The sequence below is a fragment of the Mustela putorius genome, unplaced genomic scaffold, assembly GCF_011764305.1.
Source record: "Mustela putorius furo isolate JIRA1106 unplaced genomic scaffold, ASM1176430v1.1 tig00000698_pilon_pilon_pilon, whole genome shotgun sequence".
Lineage (NCBI taxonomy): Eukaryota > Metazoa > Chordata > Mammalia > Carnivora > Mustelidae > Mustela > Mustela putorius.
In genome coordinates, this window is record NW_025421449.1 from 9,187,937 (window position 1) to 9,213,511 (window position 25,575).

The 25,575-nt window shown below is 47.9% G+C and overlaps 1 long non-coding RNA gene across 1 annotated transcript; it reads left to right on the forward strand.

Annotated features, from left to right (window-relative positions):
- Positions 1-701: 701 nt before the first annotated feature.
- LOC123393008 lies at positions 702-12,173 on the forward strand. The gene is made up of 3 exons (XR_006607710.1): positions 702-5,948; positions 8,646-8,829; positions 11,779-12,173. It is a non-coding gene; the product is annotated as an uncharacterized LOC123393008 (long non-coding RNA).
- The last annotated feature ends 13,402 nt before the right edge of the window (positions 12,174-25,575 follow it).

The following is a 25,575-nucleotide window of genomic DNA, read 5'->3' on the forward strand; positions in this document are numbered from 1 at the left end:
AAATGCCATTTTAAACTAGGTCTTACCCCTGAACTACACAAAGAGAACCTTTTCTGCTTTGGTTCTAAGAAGGCTGCCTTGACGGTTCATCTTCCCTTTGCATGCAGGATGAAATAGTGGGCCATAGGCCTGACCCAAAATGGGGGAGGTTTGTATCAAACGTGGAGAGGAGCATGATAAGAATGGATGTCAAGAGGAGGGGAAGAAAGACCGAGAAAGAAGAAAAAATGGGCAGTAGCAAAGAAATATCAAGGGAAGTCTCTACTCATAAAATAGAAATTAATGGATTACAGAGCAAGGACATTAAGAAAGATCTTTGAGAGGTTGCAGGAAATGGGGGAATTAGGGCAAAGCCGAGCTGTCATGTGGAACATTTTACATAACAAACTGCTGGTTAAAGCTAATATAAGCTTTATATTATAAAGGGTAAGAGACAGCATGTGCCCAAGAGAGATGAAATGAGAGAGACGTCGTACTTGGGCTCCAAGCCATGACTCAGACTCAGCTAACACGGCTGAGTACCCCATGCGACTGCAGGCCAGGCCATCTTCTCCAGTTCTGGTCAATCGGGTGGACTTGGCGAGGAAGCCTCTAGTCCGTGCTGAATTGGGGGCTGGGGGTTAGACAGCACCTTGGGGAGCGCTTTTCACGTTATATTTATTCTGGAAGTTGCATCATTAAAAACATCAAGGATCAGGAGCTACAAAACCCTTCTCTTCTGCTGTAATGGAGATCAGAGTTGCAGTGGAGTATTCAGAGGTGCTCAGAGAGAGAAGTCTCTCCTTAGATATTTGGCAGAATCTGTTGCCTTTGGAATAAAAGCCCAAACATGGCCATTCCAGCACCAAGCAGCGGCCAGCATGGGCTGGGGAGGGGGAAGCAGATGATCCCAAGGCCTCCTGAGAGCTATTGTTTTTCCATGTCCACAGTATGAACACCGAAGCCGAGTGGTGTCTCTGTGTTTTGCAGGCGTAATTGAGCGTAAAGTGACGCACACTTCATCTCGTGCAGCAACCTGGATCATGGCGACGATCTTATTTAGAATTGAACCTGCAACTAAACAAAAAGTGAAAGTAACGGTGGCTTAACCAGCATAGAAGCTTGTTTATTTTTTGTATAGACATCTGGATAGGCAGAGCAAGGAATGGCCAGTGTAGCACCCTACAGGAAATTTCTAGATCCCCGCCTTGCCGTCCTTGCTGTGTGCCCCTTGTCCTCCTAGTCTAAGGTGGAAGTTATGTTCTGGGAGAGAGAAAATGATGGAGAAGAGAGTATAAAGTGAGCACACCAGCTTCCACCAGGAAAGGTCCTGGAACATAGTGTGGGACACTGCCGCTAACATCCCGTTGGCCAGGACTCTGTCCCATGGCCATGCAAGAATGATTGGGAGATGTGGCCTTGATTCAGGGCAACCATGCACCCTGGTAAATATTTTATTCCTAGGGGAAGAAGGGAGAATGGATATTGGGTGACAACCAGGGATCTCTGCCATACTGATTAATCCTTCACAAAGTCCTAAATTAGGGAAAATGCAGACAATGTAATGTGTTGGACTGCAGGCTGATTGGCAATTGCAGTTAGGTGTCTGGCACTCGGAATGGGCCTACCAAGTAAATAATTCCCCAGAAGAGGAATCCCAGGAAGGCAAACCGAGAAGCTAGCACTTCCGAGAGAATAATGGGACATTGTTAAGGAGGGAAAGGCAAAGCAAGCCACAGATCATGCTCTGCAGCATACATTTCCCAGTGCAGCAGACAAGCTGAGAAGCCTGGAAGAGAAAGGGGGAGAAAGGCAGTTCGAGTGTGTGCAGAGGCAGAAGGGGGAAGAAGAGCAAGAGATGCGGGAATGGTGCCTGAGGACCCCTGTGATCAATTAATGACCAATTGCCTTTTCCTACTTCGGGTGACTGGAGTAGAACTTGACATTGAACACGTTCTTCCTGTATGTGTACTGTGCGCAAAGTCTGGTGCTGGGATCTCGAGATGAAGGAGGAGAAGTAAGGGAGAGCCCCTGCCCTCCAGGAGGGGCCAGTCTTAGAACAGAAACTCCTACACATCCTGGCATCAGACACTAGCTTCGAACCCTACGGGAATCCCATATAGGATGACCATCCTGCTTTGCCTGGGACCTCCCCAATGTTAGCACTGCAAGCCCAATGCCCTTGGCAAACTGCATGATTGACTACCCTCGCTCTTCACAAGCTTCATGTCCTTGGGCAAGTTCTTTGGTTTCTTTAACTATAAAATGGGAATAATAATAATTCTGACCTTTTATGATTGTTGCGAGCATGGAATGGGAGTATGTTCTAGTACTTAGCGGAATGCTTGGCTCAGTAAGTGTCATATTGCCATTTATTGTGACTGTGACCAGAATTGTTATGGAGCCAATGGATTCACGTCCATGTACCTGCCTTGTTCCGGACGGGCCCTGCACACAGTATCGAAATAAGTGGAACCGAGTATTTGTGACTGTTTCCCAGCGTATTTCTCATGAATGGCAAGAAGCTACCATTATTGAGGAATTTTCTTTTCGAATTTAATATAGATCTCCAATTTCTCTCCTTTTAGGTTCTCTGTACATTAATCAATTTTTTTCATTGTCATAGGCTCTGATATGAGAACATCCCATGAACAGTCATGTAAAGTAATTGTCTGAAATGTTATAATACATTTGTTTTTAAAAGACAATTTCAGGAAGTTTAGAGGAACGATAAAGAACATGTTCCTGTTTTTATTCATTCCTTCTTTCAACAAACATGGAATTGTGCTGTTATTAGTTGTCAAGCAAGATGCCAGGTGCTGGGTCCAGGAGAAAGAGGAGTCCCAGTCCCTGCCCTAAGGATCTCACCTGAGGACAGAGGCAGAGAAGCAAATGGACATCACTAGGCTGTAAAGATAAACCTGGAGATACTCACCAGGCAGGTGAGAAACCCTCGATTTACTTGGTAGAAACAGGCAGAATTTCTAAAGAAAAAAAAAAGTGATAGGTGAACTAAATCCTGCATCATGGGTGGATGGAGAGAGGGGTATCTTGGTGGAGAGCAGCATGTGGACAGAGGCACTGAATTAAAAAGCTTCAGAACCATTCGGGTGCCTGTGGGATCTGATGACTTTGGCAGTGGTGGAGACCTTGTCTGCAGGCTCATCCAACACGTGTTTGCCGAGCACCCGTCACACAGACGGAATCATGACATACTGTGAAAACCGTAAGACATACACTCTATCCCTTGGAACCTTGGGACTTAGAAGAGGAAATGAGATGTACACAAAGATACCTGTTATGGACCGAATGTTCGAGTGTTCTCAAAACTCCTATGTGTAGTCCTAACCCCAGCGTGGCTGTATTTAGAAATGGGGCCTCTAAGGAAGTAATTAAGCTTAAATGAGATCAAAGTGGTGGGTCTCTGGTCTTGTGTCCAGTACTAGGGTCTTTATAAAAAGAGACCCCAGAGAGCACCCCTACCCCAGCGTCTCTCTGTCTGTCTGTTTCTTTCCAAAAGTCCACACTGAGGAAAGACCATGCAGGAGCACCGCAAAAGGCAGGCATCCATCAAGAAGCCAGCAAGTAGGTCCTCACCAGAAAATGAATTGGCCGGAACCTTGGTGCTGGACTTCTCTCCTCCCAAACTATGAGAAGATACATTTCTGTTGTTAAAGTCACCCAGTCTATGGTATTGTGTCCTGGCAGCCTGAGCTGACTGAGATAATTCTTGTAATGTAGCATCGTATGGGGCAGGGACAGAGTGGCATCGAATTAGGGGAGGGGGGAGATAACTGATCACTCACTAGAGAAAGTGACCTTGAACTGAGACTCAAACATTGGCAGGATCTTAGATTTAGGTGAAATTGACAGCAGAAGACCATTCCAGCTATGGGAAAGTTACAGGATCAGCCAGCAGTAAGAAAATATACACCATCCATTTGTCTGGGGAGTCTGGTGTGTGTGATACCAAAGGGTGTAGGACACATTGGGTCAAGTTGTGAAGAACTCTGAAAATCAGGATGAAGACTGGGGACTTCCCTCAGCGGGCACAGAGGATACATTCCCAATTCCAGACAAAAGGAGCTTCAAGGAGCTCTGTCCCTTGGGCAGAGTAATCTGGAGGTCTCCGAGAGGCTCAGGCTCATACCTAGAAACTCTTGCAACACTGCAAGTGACGAGTGATGGTTAATGAGGGTGCGGCCTACAGCGACAGTGGGTGGAGATGGGGGAGAGAGATCCACGAGGTGGCATAAAATGAATCTCGCATCGGTTGGATGCAGACAGAAGCAGGGTGGGAAGTGAATATTAGTTACAACGGTGATTTGAAAACAAAGTATGTTCATAAAATCGTTTTGCTGACCTGTCTGTTTCTAGAGCACTTACTCCTGGAAGCATCTCGCGTTGGGGATGAGAACACTGAAGCTGCATGGCTAACATCAGAGCACAGGCCTTCGGCTCCTGTTACGTCAGCCCGGCACCCAGATTCGAGCCCGAGTGGCGAGGCCACTAAATTTGGTAGTGCGACCAAGAGTAGAGTAAGCTTTGGAGGACAGGTCTTGTTTTCCTTCTAGGTCACTTGAGCTCTAGGTGCTGCAGAGCAGCTGGAAAAGCACCGCTATCCCTCCGAGAGATCAAAGCGCAAAGCAGAGTGAGAGGTCTACGTGTTTGCAAGAACACCATCGTGCAGACAGCAGACCCCGGCGATAGCCCGCACTTGGAACGTTGGAGACGGAGAGAAACCCAAGAATAGACTGGGAAGGCTTTTGAAGAAGTGGATACAAACCAGGCGGATATCACATCGAGGACCACCTGAGAAGGGAAATTAAGGAAAGAATCATGGTCATTTGTGTCAATGGCTGTACATTCTAGGAATGGAGGACTGAAAAAGTTTGCATTTTTTATGAGACTGAGCACAGCCCCCCAACCCCCCGGAGGAAAGAATACACAGCCGTCTTCCCCGGATGGCTTAAATCTTCCCCTGCCCGCCAGAGGGAAAGGTTTGGGCCAGATGAGTCCGGGGCCCCAACATGAGCCTATACACTTTGGTCTCCTATACTCTTGGCGGGCCATTCTTCTTCCATGGAGGTATGACAAAGGTGTGTGTAGGAGGCTTGGAGAGCCAGTCTGTAGTCAGGGAAGGTGCTAGAGAATGTCCCAGGTAAGCAGAACTAGATGGCAGGTTTCAAAGACCTTGAAGAGGCACTCGGTGGCTACACAAACATCAGTGTGCATGGTAATCACTGGCTGATGAGACAGGAGATCTGGAAGGAGGCCTGCGAGTCTTTCTCTCCAGCCAGCTTCTAGGTAACGTCTATGGTCTGGGTGTCTGACCACACTTGGAGCTGCAAAGATCTAGAGCAGAAGCTATAAACTGGGAGGCCTGGAACCACATATTATATTCAAGTGTCTTTTCTCAGATCAACATAATATTCTTAAAAATGAGAATTAGTTGACCACATTTAAAAATTTGAAAATTTCACATTGGGGAAAAAAAAATCCAAATTCAGTCTTCTTTTGAGAAACCTCAGGATCTCTGGCCATCCTTGACCTACACTCTCACAGAGCTGTCCTATACCTGCCCGAATTAGCAGGGTGGGTGCCCTCCAGTCCTCCCAGACTTGCCTCCCCTTTCATCATTCGTGTTGCCTGCTGGCCTCTGCAGAGGTTTCCATTCCTGATCTAGAGCAAGCCCCTTATTCGACAGAGGGGAAACTGAGGCCAGAGAGTGGGGCCGGAGATGGGGGATGCTCTTCCTGTATCCAGCAGTGTCTCATTTCTGCTTTCCTGGATTTGCCAGCTCTGCAAGAGGTTCAGGAAGCCCCAGAGAATGGCCAGGGACACTTGCGCAGCATCACAAGGAGACCAGCAGCAGAGACTGGGAACCACAACCGGGGGTGCTGTGCTGGCTCTTTCCCCAATGACGCGCAGCCTTCCTCGTCCCTCTCCTTGATGAAAAGCCAGTCCAGGTAGGAGAACGTGGGTCTAAATCACACATCTTTGTGCCTTTCTCCAAGACCTCTCCTTTTGTTTCTCGGGGAGAGGCTGGGGCACGTCAACTCACAAAAATGTGCTTCAACAGAATGAGATCCTGGAGTTTATCTAATAGGTAGGTTGGGAAAAATGAAAACGCTAATTACTTGAGGGAAAGCGTGGAAAATGAGTCAGCTGATTGGGCCACCAGGCAGCCAGTAGGAGCAGATTTTTTTTTTTTTTTTTTTTTGCAGGATAATGACTTATTCTGGGGGATTTCAGCCGTGCACACACACACCAAAAATAATTCCAAGTGTCTGCTAGCAAAATCCCATGCTGCCAAACATCACATTTGAAAATTAATGTGACAAGCTGGAGGCCTGTTTGCCCCAAGATCAGAAGACAATGAAAGCATCCTCCCCAGGAAGTTTCTCAGGGCAGAAGCAGAAAAGCCCACGGGAGCACCTAGAGGGGTAGCACCCCACCCGGATTCGGGGGACAGGAATCAGCTGGGAGGCCACGCCGCCCTCCTTTGTCTGGGCGCTCCAGCCCAGCCTCCCAAGTTACTGGCGATCCCATGGAAGGTGGTGGGGCTGCACGTTAATTGCCTCGTTCATCCCTTCGTTAAAATGATAGGTCTTGCCACTGGGAGTGGTGCTGCCTTCTGCCAGCCCACCCATCCCCTGGATGGAGATACCTCCCAACTGGGCTCTGCACTGTGATTTGGGGTTCACGAGGGCACCTCGGACTCCAGGAGCCGGGGACCCCAGGCCCTTGTTACCGCTCCCTGGCTGGCGATGGAATTAATGAAGCCCAGGCAACCCTGTATGCAGGGCACACTCTGGTCCTTTACAGCTCTTTGTCTGCAGGCCGGCTCTTGTCTTTCATTGCTGGCTGCCGCCCTGTCTCTGGGGCTGATGCAGCAGCCAGATAATGAACAGTAGTATATCCGCGCGGCTGGCGGAGGCGGCGCGGGGGAGGGGGCGAGCGCCCGAGCGCGCTGGTCTGACTTATTATTCCTTCACTCTCAAACAAAACAAAATCATTGGCCTGCCAGGGTCATTAAGGACCCCGGGGTTGTCATAGAAACGACCTTTGGGGCCCGGTGGTTGTTAATGCATGAGTGACTGCCTGCATTGTGTGCTCGGGGAGAGGTCAGAGTTTTGTTGGTGGCTTAAGAAAGAAAGAAAGAGAGTGAAGAAGAAAGAGAGCTAGCACAAAGCCGAGGATTGGGTGGCTGACATTCAGAAAGGCGGTCGTGCCCGCTCGGAGCACTGATTAGATGTCTAGAATCTGGGGCTGGCACATAGTAGGCACTCAGTAAATGTCTGCAAAGATGGACGGACGCACTTCTCTGGTTAAAACTATCCTCCTGTCTCCATGACCAATTCCATATCTTGGGTTCTCCCTCGGGGGGGCCACTTTGCCCAGGCGCTCCTGGGGAAGTATTTAGACAGGTAATTGCTCCGGTCATTTCTCCAGTCAAGAGAAGCAAACTTAGGTGCAAGTTTTGGGGGAACTCTTATGTCTTGGTCATGGATGGGCTGACATTCCTTGATCCCAGGACCCAGGAGGATCTGGTTGGCAGTGATGAGACAGGGGTTCTTACAGAGGGGGAAACAGAAAGGGAGGGCTTCCTCTGTGAGCCTGTCTTTACAGATGAGCTTTGAACCCACTTCCTAACTATGGCGATGTGTGTCTCCTGCCCGGTCATGCTCTGGACACGGCGTGTGTGGTGAGGCTCACCCTCCAGACTGAGAGAGCTTCCCCTAGGACAGGAGCTTGGGTTTCAGGACCGGCTGCTGGCTCCCTGCGTGCCCTCCTGCAAATCCTCACTACCTCAGTTTCCCCATTGGTGACATTAGACATGGCCAGGTGACCTCGGCGGCCCACCTCAAGCCTCCTCTGTTGTCTGGGCAATAGTCTTGCTTGGATTTAGGACTTTACTTTCCAGGTGGGAAGAAAATCTTCTAGGAGTGTTCTTCGGAGGATGCCAGGCCATCTGATTTCTCAGAGAAGGCTAAACCTGGTTACCTTCTATGGTGCCTTCCAGTCCTATTTTCAGAGAGGCAGCCAGGGCTTCCCCATGGTCATTTAATGGGCTGAGGTCCAGTTGGAACAAGCATGTCAGGATTAGTCAGATTTCTGCTCTCCAGAGGCCTTGTTCCCCTTTGCTGGGCACACCATGCCCTAGCCTGTGTTCACTACAGCAGTGCCTGCTTACACAAGCCACCCTACACGAGCTCAGATCCACAACCTACCAACCAGCAGACACACCCTGTCAGCATGAACCGTCAGGGTGGCTCTCTTGTAAAATTGGTTTCCAGGACCTGTCCGCTGTGCTCTCTCCTTACCTGGCGGAATCTCAGAGTTTGCTCAAGCTGATTAGTCGATCACCCACAGAATCCCCTTAGCAGTTCACATGCTCAGGAGCCCAATGGCTGCAAAACCCAGGTCTCTGATTGAGCTGGAAACCGCCCTGGAGAATGGCAAAAGCCTGCCTTGTACTTCCTTGTTGTTGGGTGAGCACTGTGTAGGGATTTTTTTAAATGAGGGGTCCTATCACAGAAGCTGGCATGCAAGTGCCCCAGTAGAGCGGGACCAGGAAGGGCAGAAAGGGATCTTACTCCTCTAGCACCAAGTGTGTTGTTTGCTCGCTTGATTTCAGTCTTTTGTTTCATTCCTATAAAAAGGATTTGAAGCAGTTTGCATCTCGCACGGACAAGGGATCAGATGGGAAGGAACAAGTGTGCCTCGTCCGAGCTCACCCGTCCATGAGTGGAGGAGCAGAATGAGAACCCAGACCCACGAGCTCCACATCTGTCCCTGTCCCAACCGCATGCTGCCCGAGCCACCCCCCCAAAGAGAGAGCAGAGAGTGAGCATCAACACTCTTGTTATTTACACTCAATGTTGCGTAAATGCTGCGTTCGGCACCAGTCAGTTTACCTTTGTTTTTGTTTTTAAGATCTGCGCCGCTGATTTGCCTAAACTGTTGGGGCTGCTGCCTGGAACCTGTTTCACTGTGTACACATCAGGAAGGAGGCTCTCTCTTAGAGTTGAGCATTTTCTCTTCTCTCCCCATTGGTTGCAGAAAGAGAGAGGCTGGTGCCCAGCTTGGACTCTAGCTCAAACCCTGCTATAACTCACCAAACCCTCTGATCGGCACAGAGCCCCAAACTGATAGTTGGGAGGGTTTTCTCTTTCCATCATCTTCCCACCTTGGGAAATTAAAATTCCTCCGAGTTTTCTGGTTTTACAGAGGTCGAGAGAACCCAAGAGCAAACAGTCGAGCATTCTGGGTCCTAGGCTTCCTACAAAATAAATGAGGAGAAAAGGCTCAAGGCTAGACATTACTAGCTTAGCTGGAGCTGGGATTGCTTCTAGATCATGCAGTGACCTTGGGCCAGTCACTTCCTCTTGTGGCTCTAACATGTCTTGTTTTCTAACATGGAAGCGAGCCAAATTTTGATATACTCTAATTCTGAAGCATAGAGCCTCATAAAGAATGATAAACTCCAAAGTATTTGTCTTTAGTGAAGTTTAACACTAGGTTATTAGGTAGGGGGGCTTCCTGGGAGGACAAGGAATCATCTAAACCAGCAGAACTGAACAGAGTATTTTATTTGCATTAATGCGTTCCCTCAGGGACGAGGATAAAACCCAACATTATAAAAAATGTCTTGAATATTTGCATATTGCATATAGAATATTTGCCTATATTATTTATATAAAGCTTATTTTTTGGGGTGGGAAGAGGGGGAGCTAATAACTGAGTGCTTCCTCTGCAGCAGGCATTTTACATACAGTGCTGACTCTTCAACAACCCAAGGGTGTGTCGTTTTCATTCCACACATAATGAAGTTGAAGCCCAGAGCAGTGACCTTCCCAAAGTTACTTGGTACTGAAAAGGGACTTCCTTGTTCCTTTACGAGATTTTTTGAGTCTTACAACTTAACAGGGTGGATGTTTGTAGTATAAGAGAAATGCACATTATAGTGACAAAAAAGTAGATTTAGATCAGTGGTTTTTACTCATATTCCTGCACGAAGTGGGAGATTTGGATGAGGTGGCCTCTAAGAGCTATTTCATTTTTAAAACCTAGATCTGACTTACTTAATTAAACAGCATTTACTAAGATGTGTTCTGAAGCACATTACACACAAGAAATATTCCTAGGAAAGCATGTTTCATGGTCAAGTATGTTTGGAAAATATTCCCAGTTGTACCCCTAATTAAAGATTTATAATTCACATTATAATATCCAAGGTTCTGATAAGTCCTGCAATGGAAGCAGGCCTAACTATTTAATCTATTTCCTAGATGTACTGGATTCTGGACCCAATGTGGGATTCCACCCCACATATCATTTATTAACATTTGGTGAAACTTCTCTGCTATTTAACACACTTTAGAAACACTAGAACAATTGTAAAATTCATGAATCTTCATCTCTTTCATTTCTTGCCTTCTAGTCTTCTCCCTGTGGGTAGTTCTGTCTCTGGAAGGATCATGGGCAGGGAGCAGGAGTGGGAGGAAGAGTCCATTTAAAGGTAACCAGAGCCCATGTGCAGTGTCTGCTTACAAGAGCGACTCACCCACAGTTCTTAAAGCTCTAAGAGAGTTCACTCATGAAAATCCAGAACCTGAACTCAAACCTGAGCTCTTCACAAGCAACAGATATGGCTACGGCAATTTTAAAACTTTGATGCAAGAAATATGGTGATGTGCTCTCTGTATTTATCTATAAACCTATTTATAGTGACAAAAAGTGATAGCCCTTCTGTTTTGACCAGCCCCTTAAGGAATTCCCCCTTTGCTCCCTTTAAGTGGGAAACACCAATGCCTGTATAAAATGGCATCTGCATAGTGCCTGTCATTTATGGAAATTGTCACTTCCTCCAGGATGGCTTCCCTGACTACAGACTGATCTGATCCGCTTTTTCAGCTTGCATGACCACCTGGGCTACTCTATGAGAGCAATTATCAGGGCCAATAATTATATATTTAAGTGGTTTTTTTCTTAATGTCTGCTTCTCCCATGAGACTGCAAGCCTCATGGGGACAGGGGCCCGTGCCTGTCTTGCCTGCATTGTGCATGCAACACCCCCACAACGAGCAAGCAGTAGGAACTGAAGAAATATTTGTTGGTCGAGTGAATGAATGAACAAATTTCTGTGCTAAGAAGTAGGCCTCATCTGCCTGGGACCTACATCAAGCCCTTGAACTCCTCTGCTCTCAACTTTGATGTCGCTTTTCTATTGAAATCCTAGCTCACTCTTGGGGTTTGATGCGCGCTCTGGTGTCTCTGATCTCCTGACCTTGGCTCCCTGCCACCCCTCTTGGCGACATCACTCACAAACCACTAGGTAACGCCCACCCATCACAACCACCACAGCCCACCTTCCATCCACCCTGTCGGGCTTGACCCCAATCATATTTCCCGAGGCTGGGAAGACCACCAAAGGGGTTTGTGATTTGTTACCTATAAATAAAATCATTGATTTTTAAACATCAAAGCTACCTTAAAGGCCATTTGTTCAACTTCATCTTTTGTCCAATGAAGAAAGTAGCAAGCAGACAAGATAGGTGAATTGTCCTTGGACAGAGAGCAAGATGAAAAAGAAGTCTCTGGGTGTCCCTTCAGCAATCCATTCTGTGTCAGCATTAATTTCAAAACGGTGTCTGCTTGTGTGTTTTTTTGGGGGGGGGTGGGGGAACTCTGATGCCTGCCTGACTGTTGGAAAGTGTAAATGAATTCAAAAGTCCTTCTTAGAGAGTACGCTAACACTGCAAATTTGTACGGTTCCTTACTCCCATTTTGCAGATGAGCAAACTGAACATGACAATGAACATGAAATTAGCAAGCAGTGCTGCCAGCCTGTCTGCTTCCAGGTCATCTGTCCTTCACTTTTTTGAGCCCCGAGCACCATTTCAGATGACAGCAGCCTCCAGCAGACGAGCACCATTTCAGATGACAGCAGCCTCCAGCAGACCACGAGATCACGTCTTCTTAACCTCTGGAAACACCAGAGCTCGAAGCAGGCATGAGCTCTACACTGCTTCCGGAAAGATGGGCAGGATTAAGAGAGGGTGGTACATTTGTCTAACAAATGCTTAGAAACCAAAGATAAACATTTACCTCCTTAAGCTGAATGAAGTTACAGAGGACAATTTGTCTGATTGTAGATGCTTTGGAAATAAAAATTTGGACAAATCCTGTGCAAAGAGCCTGGATGTAGGTGGTTGATGGGTTACCCTCCAAATTTACATGCAGAGATGGTGGTAGAAGGAATGTAGGGAACACTGAGGGACACATGTCCTTATCAGTCCACCTGATATAACCGATACCAATATGGATACCCGTGTGTGTGCATGTGCGTGCACCTGTGCATCTGTGCACGTGTGTGTATGTAGTAGTAGTAGCTAGATGATGATTTGAGATAATTGTTTGAAAGGGTAGACTGTTAAGAATCTGCATACATAAATATGAATATATGGGAAGAAATGCAATTTTAATGCTTTTGTGGATATATATATATATATATATTAACCCTTCTTTAGAGGTTCTTAACAAGTAGTCTCAATAAACGTAATTTGACCAGTAATGAACACATTGAGTGCTTCCCAAGTGCCCTCTTTGTCCTTTGGCATAGCTTCAAGCCATCCTCTGTCATGGCATTTGTCACTTACTTAAACAAGCTCTTCTTCCATTTACGTCCCAAAGGTGAACCTCACCCACGCCCCGGCATGTGAGACCCAGAAACTCCAGAAGGAGAGGGTATTTTAAGCTAAGTTATATGATATATAAAATTGTAGTCTCTGCTTCCCAAGGATGGCAAAGAATAAAAATGTTAAGGCGTGTTGGCACATTGCTTGGTGCAGGGCACGCGCTCGTGCCCCAGCTACTATTTAGTAGTGCTCCATGGGGAAGGGGTGAGTCCCGGCTGCAGGTGGGAAAGGCAGGGTGGAAGAATGACCTGGCGACCAGATAATGCTCCCTTCGTCCAGGTCTCCCGGGATTGTTTTGGTAATTACTCCAGCTTCTTCAACAGCTTGTGATTTGTCCAGTGCCAGGGAACCTGGATTCGCATTGCACGATGCATAATTCATATGGCATGGACAGCAATTATGAGCTAATTGAGGGGTGTAATGTTTAAAGAAAGGATCCATTATGAGGAACATAAGGGACGTTGGGAGGGAAGAAGCCCTTGAATCCATGGAGGCTCATTCTCTCTAATTCAGCTTTCTTTAAGATGATTCTAATTGTCTCTTGAAGGGCACGGAAGTTCTCCTCTCCAGCAAGAGGCCCTGGGGGTCGGGGGACAGGAGCGGCTCCTCCCGTAGGAAAAGGGTTCAAGGTGGCCATGGGGGCTTCTCTGTCTCGCGCTATTGTGTGGTTAACCTTCCAGGTGTACCTCACCATATTACTATAGTGACAGCCATCCGTTAATGGTTAATTATTAATTAACTAACCATTAATAATGGTATTAATGGTTAATACCATTAGAGGGGGTGTAATGTTACCACAACCATCGTTTCTAAATCAAAAGTCAGGACCATTTCCTGGGGAGGGGGGCACAGTGGGAGGCAGTCTGAGAAATATGGCTTGGGAAAAACTATTGGATTTTCCACCAGGGAATCCATATTTTGGAGGGGTAAGGGGACAGCCTATTTCAATGGGAACATCACTACAGAATGCAGGAGTCGGGCTATCACATAACGAAGAGCCCTGGGCTGGTAGCAATAAGCCTTGAGTTTGTCTGTGAATAGTTTAGCCTTTTGCCCAAAGACCCTTGGGACTTCAGCTCTGCTCTTTGGGGTACAGATTCTCCATCTTGTACAGTGGGGGAAGCCTGAAAGATGGCCCCCTGGGGCCCTTCAGACTCCAACACACTGTTTCCATGCATCACACCTCAACCTTCTGAGGTGAGGTTTTAAATGATCTTGACAAATAAGTCTTTGTTTTCTGGGAACCATCTCTATGTGCCCTGAAACTCAGGGGATGCCCACTGTGTGACTGTTCACACGCGTAGGAAACTTTTTTTTTAATTGGCGGTGAGAAGATAACTAAAATCGCTTTTGCATTGGCTTCCATTATGAAGTTAGGTGCGTGTCTCAAAATACTGAATTGAAGACATTTTGTAAAGAAAGGGTCTGTGCCAGCTTCTTCTCCCTCTGGCGTGCAGGGGAGTTGGTTGAGCCATGATGTGCTATTTATGGTTAGCTATCTTTTCAGAACTCCACAGACCTCAGCATAGCTAGCTTTCATTTGAGAATTGTTACATAATTGCCATTTGAGCCTGTACTTTCCTCCTCACCCCCAACCAAGGATCTTCACATAAACATTTGCTATTCTCAGAAGCACTTCGCTTGCAAGGCTGGCTACTTCAGCTGGGCTGCCATACCTCGCCTCACCGGCAGAGGCCGCTCTCTGAGGCACCTTGTCCGCACAATCTGGGGACTCCCCCCAAAAAGTTATGCAATCCTGAAAGTGGAGAAGGTTCTCAGGGATTATTTTGTCCAGGTAGGACTCTTACCTGGTTCCCAGGTTTTCTCAGCTCCAGAAGTTAGACTGCCTGTAAAAATCAACCTGGTTAAACCAAGGAGTGCCTGCCGTTAACTTGTGCAGCCCGGGAGAACGATGTCTCTTCATTTAAACAGAGCACCTGGCCGGTTTCATGCCTTTTGAATAATGAGGACACTTAGCATATTCAAGGTGGAGATTGCGTTATTCTCTGCCTGTGGTGCTAACGCAGCTATTTATACGAGAAGCCAAAGCAGATCCTTCACCTGGAAGGTGGGCTGTCACGCCTGCTTAAGCATTCAGACCAGCCCTGTGGCTGATTTGAAACTGCGTTCAAATGGGTTTTACTGAGAGTCATTGATCACCTGTGGGCTAAGGATTTCTTTTCTTTTCTTTTCTTTTCTTTTCTTTTCTTTTCTTTTCTTTTCTTTTCTTTCCTTTTCTTTCTTTCTTCCCCCCCTTCCAATAGCTTTTCCGATCATGTAAGAAATCCTTCCCCACCTCTCAAGAGAATGCGAGAGATGACCTTCACAGAGCGTGTGTCTATTCACCAAGTCTTTTTTTGGTGGGGTGGGGGGCGGCAGTCAAGGTCAACACCGGGATACATCAGACAAAGGACACCTGGACTGGTCTTGAAGAACCGGCAGCAAGAAGCATCCAGCTGATTTTTTGCATCCTTTTCTCAACTATAGCCATAGGCGAAGGCTCCGGAAGGCAAACTCCTTCCTTAGTGCTTCCCATCCTACACGTGGGATGCGACAGGAGCAGAGATGCTCTGCTGGCCCCAGTTGCTCCTTTGGGCACAAGGATTGATGGCTTCTGCGAGTCAGATCCTGGGGAGAATCACCACTCACGAACACCCCATATTTAATCTTTATTTTGGAGTCTTCCTAAGCGAGAAGTTGCAGTAAAACAGAATTGCTGTGTTGCTCCAAGGGTTAATTAGACATGGCCCAGAAAAAGCAATTTCCTTCTTTCTGCCTTAAATTTTGGGCTTTTCATTCTGAGTGACTGTTGGCTTCTGCCAAATGGAGTAAGATAAATGCGAGCTGCTAATTTGAACTCCCCTCATTTTGTTCCCAGCTGCTATTTTGCAGTTTTCCCAAAAAGAGAAAGCTAGTGGATCTGCTGCTGGTGACGCTCTTCCCTTCCAGTTTGGGGACCAGGTCTCTCTGGAAGGAGAATGTTCCAGGCCCCTCTCTCGGTGGACTCCTCCTACAGACGTTAAAATAATTTCCATCTCTCTTCTCTTCTCCCCAGTCAGACGAAACATCTCAATTGTGAAGTCTGCCACTGGGTTCGGGTTCCACTGAGGTGGCTAAAGCAGCACTGAGATCTTTTTTTTTTTTTTTCCAAAGGTTACAACTAATTCAAAATCCATCAGCTTGTGCGAACACTTAAAATTGTTCCCTTAAATGAAATTCATCTGCTGTCATGTTACTCAATTACTTGGTTTTCCAAGATCCTTCTTGGTTTCCTTATAAAACACGTGCCCCTTTGCTATGTTACAGATGTTCAAACGTCAGCAAATTTTTGAGCTCTGTGCTAACTGTGCAATGCAGGGATGTCTTTAAAGTCCCTATTCGTTTCATTCATTCAAGCATTCATTCATGGCACTGAGCATCAGTTACGTATGGGACAGATCCCGAAGAGGAGCTCATTCCAACGGTGACCCCGGCAGTAAGTGCCGCAGGACTGAACAGGTCCCCTTGTATGCGCCACCCACCAACAACCATCTTTGGGATTTAGATCATTTTTTCAGCTTTGCAAATAGGAGGGACTTCTCAACAAACCACTGAGAAGGGTCTCCTTTAAGGAGAGCCCACCTGGGACATGGACAGAAGAGATGGATGTGTGTGGCTTTCATAAACTGTGTCACAAGTGTCCCTACAACTTTTGAAATATGTTTTAATTTGCAAAATAGGCCATTTAGTGCTTTGCTGTTTAAAAAGTGCTGCCACAGACATTTGAGACTCACAACAAGCCTGCCAGCTACCATTAGCTCTTTCTTCATCTTTACAGTGCTGATAGGCACCTCAGCCAAGATCACACAGCCATTAAGTCATGGAGCTAGGACCAAAGCCCTAGTCTCTGCCCCACCCCCCACCACCCAACAAAGCCCGACTTCTATGCAGCACTCACCACATCCTCCAAGCACATCCCTCTCCAGCCCCTGACGGCCACCATGCTGCTTTCTGTCTCGATGAATTTGACTACCTTAGGTGCCTCCTATAACTGGAGTCATCCAGTGCTTGTCTTTTTGCGACTGGCTTATTTCACTTAGCATCATGTCCTTGATGTTCCTCTATGTTATATCATGTGTCAGCGTTGCCTTCCCTTTGAAGGCTGAGTAATTGTCCATTATACGTAAAGACCACATTCAGTTTATCATTCAGCTGTGGATGGACACTCAGGTTGCTTCTACCTTTTGGTGCCTGTGAGTAATACTGCTATGAAATGGGCATAAAATCTCTCTTTGCAATCCTGCTTTCAATTCTTTTGGGATATGTACCCAGAAGTGAAACTGCTCCCTGATACAGCAATTCTATTTTTAATTATTTGAGGAACTACCATGCTGTTTTCTGCAATGGTGGCCCCATCTTACCTTCCAGCCAACGGTGGGCACGGATTCCAATTTCTCCATGTTCTCAACGACACTTGTTCTTTTCTGTTTTTGTTTTTGTTTTGTTTAACAGCCGTCCGAGTGGGCATGGGGTGGTATCTCACTGTGGTTTTTGGTGTTCATCCCCTAATACTTATTGATGTTAGCATCCAGGCCATAGTCTCTCCGAGATGGGCATAGTTCCCCCCTCCCCAAGTCATAGACTCAGAAAGGCAAGGTGATCTACCAGAGTAGCTGGTACAGGAGTCAAGGGGGGCTTTGAGCCCCAAATCCAATGTTGGGTCCACAATGCACATCTTTCTCAACTAACATTCTTAGATGAGTTCTCTGCGACTCATGAGTTTTGGATGCCCATGCTTTAATATCTACCATAATCCAGAACAAATCAGTATAAACTCATGCAGATTATTGAAGTTCTCAGTTCCCAAAATGTGGTCCCCTGACCAGCAGCATCAGTAACATCTAGGAACAAGTTGAAATGTTAGTTGCTCAGCCCCTCCTCAGACCTACTGAGTGAGAAACTCTGGTGGGTGGTGGGGGGTGAGAACATGATCTAGATCGTTGACCGTAATTACCTGGGGAACATTTAAAAAGATTCTAACTGAATTGGCCTGAGGTTCACCCTGATTGGGATTTTTCACCCTGATTAGGTTTTCACCATGATTAGGATTTTACTCTGATTAGGATTTTTCAAGCCTCCGTAAGCGACTCCAGTGTGTAGCTAAGGTTGAGAACCACTGATAGAGGTGAATGCTTTACACCAAAGTGCCCATTCACACTTAGACCTGAGGTTACCGACATGTGTTATAATCATGAGGACACTATATGAGTTGCTGCAGACTAATGAGGACAGATCCAAGGCTGGCCCGGGGTTGCCTCCCTTCCCAGGGCAGGGCTAAACAGCACTGAGCCACGTGTGTGAGCAGCACTTCGCAGAGACTGCAGGAGAGAGAAGTGGAGGGCCCTCATCTCATGGCACATAGTAGGGCCACGAAAATCTGGCCCTACTGTGTGTCAGGGTCAGGCTATGTGCTGGTCTCAGGTGCAAATTCAGTAGGAAAACCTGTGTGATTTTTCATGTTAAACTGATGCTGTTAATTCACTTCTGCGGATCTAATGGCTTGTTTCTTAATCTGTAATAGTGGTTTTGTTTACCTTCAGTTTTAAACTATAAACAGAAGAAGTTTATACCCACCCTTGCTTTGCATAGATTTAAGAAACATTCAAATATAAGAAAATAATATTGGGGGCCCATGGAAATCTACTTTAAAGGCATCCTAGGCTCTTCTGAGTTTGGGGAATTATAGCACACTATTCTCTGGAGAAGCTGGTTTTATGTGTCCAGACTTGGGTCCCCAGACACACCCTTGGTATGTTGAGGGGGCTCAGGGGTACCCTGCTGAGGCAATCCCAGCAAGCCCCAGGCTGGGCAGCCCCTCATGAAGACACCTGCCAGACTCTGGCCTGTCCTCTGCCCCTTGGGTTGAAACAGAAGTTATCTTTGAAGATTCTCGGGCGATAATTAACTGTAATTTCAGAGGAAGGAGATTTGGTCAGTTTCTCCACAGTGCAAATCGGCCTCCCCTATCTTGGAGGGAGCATTGTGTTCAACTCTGTTATCGGGCTCTTTCCTGGAAGCATTGTTTCCCATTTCAATATAATTGCTTCAAAATAATGTGAAGAGATCAATTGCCACTTGTCAACTATAATTTTCTGCCACTGAAAAAAAGTAATGTGGGAGGAAAGCAAAATGTGGGATGGCTTATTAACCACAATGGGGGGAGGGGTGGAACTGCCTGTTCCTCAGAGGGGAGCTTATCTGCGGGGGCAGGGGGTTGGTGCTTCCCCATCTCTGTGTCTTGTGCTCCTGTGGCTCTCCCTACCTCAAACCACTGCTTTTTCCTTCTCTTCCTGGCCAAACCCCTCCCGTCCTTCCAGGGCCAGCTCTGATCCCAGGCCCCAAATACCAGACAGACCTCCTCTTCCTCCTCGATCATTGGTTTACCCAACCCTTAATGCGTTTATTTGGCAAATATTGATTGAGCACCTACATATACATAGGAAGGCTTTGGGCAGCAAGAAACCACAAACCTTACTTACAAGGGTTGAGAGGAAGAAGTGTTTCTTTTCCTCAACAAAAGTAGTCTATGGACAGATTCAAAGTCAAGCTCTCAGGAGCTCTCTTGGCTTTCCAACACACTTGTCGTTCCTGGTTATCGGTTGGCCAACCCAGCCTTCGGGCATCAGCTCTGCATTCGAAGCAGGAAGAAGGGATGGCAGAAATGTCTTCCATGAAGGTCCCTTTGGTTAGGAAACCCACCCTTTCTCAGGACCCCTGGCAGAGTTTGTTAAACAGCTTTATTGAGGTATGACGGATGGACAAACTGCACATACCTAAAATGTACAATTTGATCATTTCAGATCAATATAAACACATGGAACTATCGCCATGATCAAGATGTGAACGTATCCTCTCTCCCCACAAAATCTTTCCCAGAAGCTTACTGCTCACTCTGAAGATTTAGCCATTTTCTGTTTATGTTTCATTGGCCCAACTTGGTCCTGTGGCCACTCCTAACTGCAAGGGCTCCTGGGAAAGTCAGTGTTTTGATTTCCAGCAGACAAGGGACAGGGGGATAGAGGCTGAATGCCGGGCCAACTACTGAGTTGTGTCTGCCCACCTACTGCTTCAAACGGGGGGAAGACAAGTGAGCACAACAGCCCCCCTTGTCATGCAGCTGGAGGTCAGCACTCTCGGCTTCTGACTTGGCATGACCCGGCCGAATCAGCGTTCTAATACTATCATTAAATGGGTAAGCTGTGCTGCACTCTTCGCTTGAACTTAAAATGAAAAGAACAGATTCCCTCCCCTGCCCCAGCTGCCTAGCCATCTACCCAGGCTAAGATGACGGAAGGGGACTAAATCAACATTTACTGTGTACTTCCTACGGGCTGTTTCCTATATGTTCCATCCTTTCAATGACTCTGTGTGTACGGTATGTGAAGTGTGCCTTCTTTCACCTTCCACCAAATGCAGGAATTGAGACCCAGAAAGGTAAAGCGGCTTGCCCAAAATGGCACAACTTATCAAACAGCCAGCCATGGGCAAGGCCAGCCTGGGACCACCACCTGCGTGCGCTCTTTCTGAAGAAATCCCTGCACCAGGCTCGGAATGATGTATAAGGTGTGGATGTGTGGACTGATTCCCTCGGGCTCAGAGACGTGAGGTGACTGGCCCAGGTGTGCAGCTGGAAATGGGCAAATCTGGAATCAGAATCTTCATCTGCGGCTCTCCTGATCATTAATCTGCGATGCCCAACACCTGGGGCATTGGGGGAGGATGGCCAGGAAAGGGCAGAAAGCAGTACAAAAATCCTGGGGAAAGATGACTCTAATATTCATTATAACTTGGAGCTTTGAACTGACTGCAAGATCTTGGGGGCCCTTCAGCGCTCTGACCCCACAGATCCTCCCTCACTCTCTAATGTGGGGATCCCTCAGCACCCCCCAGCGACCCCGTGGTTCTGAGATGGTTCCTGACACTGCTTCTGGAGGAGCAGCAGTACAGAGCTTAGGAATGGGAATAAATTTTCCGAACTGGAATCCTGGTCAGCTGTGTGAGCTTTGGCAAGGCATACAACCTCTCTGTACCCATTTCTCCATCCGTGAAATGGGGACAATTTTCCTGCTGCCTCTGTGAGTCTGTTGTCACATTGGTGGTAGCAACGCATTCCTGGTGCCTCACCCACAGTCAGTACGGGTGAGCCCCTGCGGGCAACACAGAGATCAAGAGCTCTCCAGGTGAGCTGAAGAAGCAGTGTGTTCCCCGCAGGATCTCACGGTGTGCGGGGGCTGGGGGTGGTGCTGGGGGTGCAGGGTAAGACACCACTCATCTCTGCAGAGGGCAGGGTCCATACATTCAGGCATCCTTCCCTCAGGTGACTTTCCCAAGCTCTTCCCATCCTGTTGCTGCAAAATCTTGTTTTCAACACCTGCCCAGAGAGACCCCATCACTGGGGTCTTCCAGTCATGATCAGCTGGCTTGTGCCCACTTACTTCAGCCTGAGTCTGAGATCCTGGGGCACTATACTCAGAAGGGCAGAGGTATGGCCTGAGCTTTGGGATAGGAGTTAATTGCTAGTGAGTGTGCTTACTCATCCACGGGGCGGCGGCGGGGGGGGGCTCCCCCCCCCCTTTTTAATTCAATTAACACTGGGGTCCTTTCCAGACAGTGCAAGATTCTCAAAGAAGATAAGGCCCTATAGGGGAGGCGGTGGCTAATTCTTGTGGAGGCAAGAAATTGTCCTTCGTGGGAACTGTCAGGAGATCCCAAAGCGGGGAATCCTTCCCGACTGATAAATCCTGCGTGCTCCACAAACACACCAAGTTGGTTTCTTGGGATAAGACCAGGGGTTGAGAGAGAGAGAAAGAGAGAGAAGATCCCAAGTCAAAATCAATTTGAACAGGTTGCATGCCTTCTCAGAGCCATAACTCTGAATCTCTAAGCCCATTTCTGTGGGGGTAGTGTAAGATGCAGAAAGCCCTTTAAGGGACCATCTCTGGACCTGAGTGTAGGGACTCTGGTCACATCTGCCTCGGGTGGTGGGCTGACTGGTTGTAGGGAGAGGCTCACCAAAGCCCACCAGTTCCCTGCCTTCATTTTCCCCTCTGGATAATGGGGGTGGTCTTCATGGTGCTCAACTGGAACCCCGGAGCCTAGAGCAGAGTCCTTAATAAGGGCGACTGGCTGATGAAAGACCCTGTAAGCTCCAGCTACCATTACCACATCTTGGAATGAACGCCCCCAGCCTATAGGCGCTGCACACGAATAAATTTGAACAGCAAGACACAAATGCGGCCCTTAACTCCGACGAGCAAATAGAGTTTAATAAAGAGGTAAACTGAGACCGCTTTTATTTATTGCTGTGTAAATGTATTTAAAAAGGTATTGGCTTTCCACTGCTGCAGAGGCCAGGTCCTGCGCAGCCCCGCGCCGTCATGCCTGCCGCCGTTATTAGAGCCGTAATGAATGAGCCTCCGTGAGTGCGCTCTTCAGAAGGACTGCGGAGGTACAAGATTAATGAGACGAGAGCCTTGAAAGGTACAGACGGCCCCTGTTTCCCAGTCGTGCGCAATGTCTGCAGCAGCACCTCTGGCTTTGTTTGCTCTGCGGTGGCTGACAGGGCTGCGGCGGGGCCGTGGCCCCAGGATCCGGGCAGCAAAGGCGTGTACCTCCCGCCGGCATTCACGGTCAGCCCTGCGCCTTGACCCTGCTCCTGGGGGCTCCTCTCCTGACCACCCCCAGCCCCACCCTGAGGAAAACTCCCTGCTGCTGCCTCTCTGTCCTTCCCACCCTGGCCCGGACTGCATCCAGGACCCCTCCCCTGCTCAGGTTTTATCTCACACCCCTCTTTGGGGAGGCTGATGGGATCCTCTGCTGACATAAAGACACCCACAGCCATGTGCTGTGAGGACAAGCCAGGGGTCTCTGAGCTGCTGCTAACACCTGCGGGCCCACGGGGCAGAGCGGCTGCTCGATAAAGCAGAAGTGATCATGGACCCTGACAAGACCTTCCAGTGAGTGGTAAGATGGACCCCCGAATCTGGAAATCATACATTTTTTATAGAAAAATTTTTCAGAGGCTGGAACATGCCTAAACCGTACTAGGGTCCTATATACATCCACTGTGTGATTTCGTGAGGCAGGTGTTGTACTCACTTCACAGATATGGACACAGGGGGTCACATGGCCAGGAAGTGCCAGATCAGAGACTCCCCCCCCCCCCGCCCCCACAGAGAAGAACCTGCTCTTCAGTGAGAACACACTCCCTCCCTTGTTCTCAGATGCGGCAGTGCTATCCTGGCTGAAGCGAAGTGTTTTCGCTTGCGCCTCACACTTCAGACACAGCCTAGATCACCAGTGGAGGGCCGGGTGCTGGCCGAGCCATAGATAACACCACCCACCCGGGACAGATAGCAGTGGTGGTGAGGTTAGTGCAAAGAGCACAGGCCGGTGGAGGCTGTGTGACCTCAGCAAGGTCTTTCACCTCTCTGAGCCTCAGTTTGCTCATCTGTCCAAATGGGTATAACAGTACCTACGGGGTAGCATTCCTTGGCTAGCGAATCAGAAAATACACATAAAATACTTAAAAACACCTGGCAAATTCTCACTATATGTTCAGTAAAAAGACATCCGTGTGTGTATTCTACATATTCTGTAAGATCCCGGAACATGGCATTGCATAAGGCAAGCCTCAGAGCTACTGTGGCTTCGGTTCTGGACCACTGCAAGAAAGCAAATAGCACCATAAAGTGAGTCCAGTGAACACTGTGGTGTCTCTGTGCAGACAAAAGCTGTGTTTACGCTCTACTGTAGCCTCTTTAATGTGTGATAGCCTTATGTCTCAAAAAAAAAAAAAAAAACACACAAAAAACCAATGTGCACACCTTAGCTTAAAAATACTTTATTGTTAACAGTAATGCTAGCCATCGACCGAGTTGTCCTAGAGTTGTAATCCTTTCACTGGTGGAGGGCTTTGATGGCTCAGAGATGATCAGGGCTGTGGCTGCTGAAGCCTGGGGCGGCCGTGACAATTTCCTAAAATAAGACAACAATGAAGTTGGTTGCGTTGACTGATTCTTCCTTTCACTTGAACCCTTGGAAGCCATTGTAGGGTTATTAATTGGCCTGATTTCAATATTGTTGTGTCTCAGGGAATAGGGAGACTTGAGGCGAGGGAGAGAGACGGGGGATTGGCCCGTGGGAGCACCAGTCAGAGTGCACACATTTATTAAATTCGCCAGCTTATATGGGTGCAGTTCGTGATGTCCCCAAACACTTATAGTAGGAATATTTAAGATCACTGTAACAGGTATAACAATGGTGAAAAAGTTTGAAATGTGGCGAGAATCACCAAAACTTGACAGAGACTTGAAGTGCACAAATGCTGTTGGAAAATGGTGCCAGTAGACCAGCTGGATGCCGGGTGGCCACAAACCTTCCATTCATAAAAAATGCAGTCTCCGAGAAGAGCAACAAAGTGAGGCCTGTCTGCACCAGGAAAGCAAAGTTCAACTCCTTCTTCCAGCCCTAAGATGCACCCAGATCAGACCATGCTGGAGACAGGCTGGGGAGGCTGGGCAGGACCCACTGGCTGAATGGGAGCTCATCATTTATTTGCCAACAGAGGGTTGTGGGTCCCCTAAGTACCTGCTCCTGGGCTGGTGCAAAAGATAGAGCAGTGACCAAAATAGCCCGTGTGAGTGTCTTCAGAGAGCTTGAGGTCTAGTAACACATTGCATGTTGGGTGACGAGGGCTGCCCAAGAGAACAGAGGAGAGGAGAGAAGGGGATGTGCGGAACCAGAGCTAGGGGGAGGCCTCAAAACAGGTGGTCAGGCGCAGCCTCGTGGAGATGACATTCTGGGAATGAGAATGAGCAAGGTGGACAGTAAGGGGTGTGCATGTTTAGGTGGAGAACTTTCCAGGAAGCAGCAAAGGCTCAAAAGCAAGGCCCTGCTGTGGGGGTGTGCCAGGAGCCTTTGAGGGCAGCCAGCAAGCCTGGGGCCGAGTAGACAAAAGGAAACACAGTAGGAGGCAACTTGGAGCAACTGCCAGGACCCAAACCCTCTAGGCTTTCCAGATGCCCCAGATCGGGGACTTTGACCTCCACTCCCACAGGTATGAGAACTAATGGAGGGTATGGAACCCTCTACAGTCATGGTGGAGTTTGTCTCCGAGAGACCGAAGGCCTGGACCAGAGCAAAACCAGGTCAAAGAGCATGCCAGATGGCATCATGTGGGTCTGGCCGTGAGAGCTAGGAGGGGGCAGAGGGAAGAGAAGGATCCAGGGGTCCCAGAGGCAGGAGTGGGAGCTGACCCAGCCGATGGCCAGGTCGGAGCCCATCCCCAGCTCTTCAGCCCACATTAAGACTCATTAGTGTATCCTCTAATGTACCAAGAAATTCAATTTCCTGCAAAATAACCAGGCGAGTCTCAAGGGAGCCAGGAGCCCTATTCATCACAGCTGGGCTTTCCGGGGACGGTGCGGCTGCCCACCCATGGATTTCCTCCAGTGGGATGCTGGCCCACTGTGGGAAGAGCAGCTAATGGCTCCTCGGTAGGTTAGGATATTTTTTCCAGTGGATCTGCAGTTTCTGGATAAACAGGCATCAAATCAGCAGTCGGTGTGAGCCAAAGGAAAGTTTGCAAACTTGCCATGTGGCTCAAATTAAGTGAGGGGCGCAGTCACTAAAGCATGCGTGCTAAAAAACAAACATTTAGAATGTCAGGGTTGAGGATATTTTTTGGTGGCCTTTTAGGGAAAGCAGACGTCAATGTCTTTTCTTCTTTCTTTTCTTTTAAATTCCAAATAAAAATGTCACTGGCCATATTTCTGATTCTACCTCACCAGGGCAGTGGTGCGTGTACATGTGAGTGTGCCGGGGGATGGGAAGGTGTGCGTGAACACATGTA